The sequence below is a fragment of the Colobus angolensis genome, unplaced genomic scaffold, assembly GCF_000951035.1.
Source record: "Colobus angolensis palliatus isolate OR3802 unplaced genomic scaffold, Cang.pa_1.0 Scaffold150, whole genome shotgun sequence".
Lineage (NCBI taxonomy): Eukaryota > Metazoa > Chordata > Mammalia > Primates > Cercopithecidae > Colobus > Colobus angolensis.
The window spans coordinates 1,317,152-1,319,340 of record NW_012114600.1 but is presented as its reverse complement, the minus strand read 5'-3'; positions in this window follow the sequence as shown (position 1 = coordinate 1,319,340).

Here is a 2,189-nt window from a genome sequence, read left to right as displayed (position 1 = left end):
TCTTTTCCTTTCAGACTGAATAATTCCCTATAATAGTTCTAGAAAGATGGGTCTAGTGGTGTTCAACTTTCTCACCTTTTGTTTTTCTAGGAAGGGCTTTATGTCTCCATATTTGAAGGATAGCTTTTCTGGATACAGTATACTTTGATAGCAGTTTTTAGAATTTCGGCACTTTCAACTTACCATTCTGCTTTTCCCTGGCCTGTATGATCTCCATAGAGAAGGCCATTGCCAAACAAATTGGAGCTCCTTTATATGTTATTTGATTCTTTTATTTTGCCACCTTTGGCTCCTCTCTTTGTCCTTGACCTTTGAGAGTTTGATTATTAGATGCCTTGGGGTAGTCTTATTTGGATCAAATCTGTTTGGTGTTCTCTGACCTTCTGGTACCTTGATATTTATATCTTTCTCAAAGTGTGGAGTGTTTTCTGTTATTATATCTTTCAATAAGTTTTCTAACCCTGTTCTTGCTCAACCCCCTCTTGAACACCAGTGATTCTTACATTTGGTCTTTTGAGGTAATTTTCTGTATCTTGAAGGCAATCTTTGTTCCTTTGTATTCTTTTTCATTATTTCTACTTAGACTGTGTATTTTCAAATATTCTGTCTTCAAGTTCACTGATTCTTTTAAAATTCTGTTTATTTTTTATTTCAATAGCTTTTGAGGTACAAGTCATTTTTGATTACATGGATGAATTCTATAGTAGTGAGTTCTGAGGTTTCAGTGCACTCATCACCTGAGCAGTTTATGCTGTACCCAATAGTTAGTCTTTTATCCCTCCCCCCTCTCCATCGAGTCCCCAATGTCATTACATTACTGTGTATGTCTTTGCATCCTCCTAGCTCAGCTCCCATGTGTAAGTGAGAACATATGGTATTTGGTTTTCCATTTCTGAGTTACTTCACTTAGCATAGTGGCCTCTAGCTTCATCCCAGTTGCTGCAAAAGTTACTGCAGAAGACATTATTTCATTCTTTTGTTTGTTTGTTTGTTTGTTTTCGAGACAGAGTTTCACTCTGTTGCCCAGGCTAGAGTGCAATGGCGTGATCTCTGCTCACTACAAGCTCCGCTTCCTGGGTTCACACCATTCTCCTGCCTCAGCCTCCCGAGTAGCTGGGACTACAGGCACCCGCCACCATGTGTGGCTAATTTTTTGTATTTTTAGTAGAGATGGGGTTTCACCGTGTTAGCCAGGATGGTCTCGATCTCCTGACCTCGTGATGCACCTGCCTCAGCCTCCCAAAGTGCTGTGATTACAGGCGTGATTACCATGCCTGGCCTTATTTCATTACTTTTTATGGCTGAGTAGTATTCCATGGTATGTGTATATATATACACATGTATATATATGGTGTCTATACACACATACCATGTGTATATATGGTGTCTATACATACATACCATATATATATGGTGTCTCTACATACATACCATGTGTATATATGGTGTATATATATACCACATTCTCTTTATCTACTCATTGGTCAATGGGTACTTAGGTTGGTTCCATATCTTTGCAATTGTGAATTGTGCTGCTATTAACATACTTGTGCATGTGTCTTTTTCATATAATCTTCTTTACTTTTGGGTAGATACCCAGTAGTGGGATTGTTAGATCGAATGATAGATCTACTTTTAGTTCTTTAAGGGATCTCTATGCTGTTTCCCACAGAGGTTGTACTAATTTATATTCCTACCAGCAGTGTAAAAGTGTTCCCTTTTCAGCACATCCACACCAACATCTATTGTTTTTTGACTGTTTTATCATGGCCATTCTTGCAGGAGTAAGGTGGTATCTCATTGTGGTTTTAATTTGTATTTTCCTGATGATTAGTGATGTTGAGAATTTTTTCATACACTTTTTGGCTATTTGTATATCTTCTTTTGAGAAATTTCTAGTCGTGTCTTTTGCCTACTTTTTGATGGATTATTTTTTTTTTCTAATTCATTTAAGTTCCTTATAGATTCTGCATACTAGCCCTTTCTCAGATGCATAGTTTGCAAATATTTTCTCCTATTCTGTGGATTTTCTGTTTACTCTGATGACTATCTCTTTTGCTGGGTAGAAGCTTTTTTGTTTAATTAGGTCTTATTCATTTATTTTTGTTATTGTTGTATTTGCTTTTGGGGTCTTAGTCATGAATTCTTTTCCTAGGCCAGTGCCCAGAAGTGTTTGTCCAGTATTATCT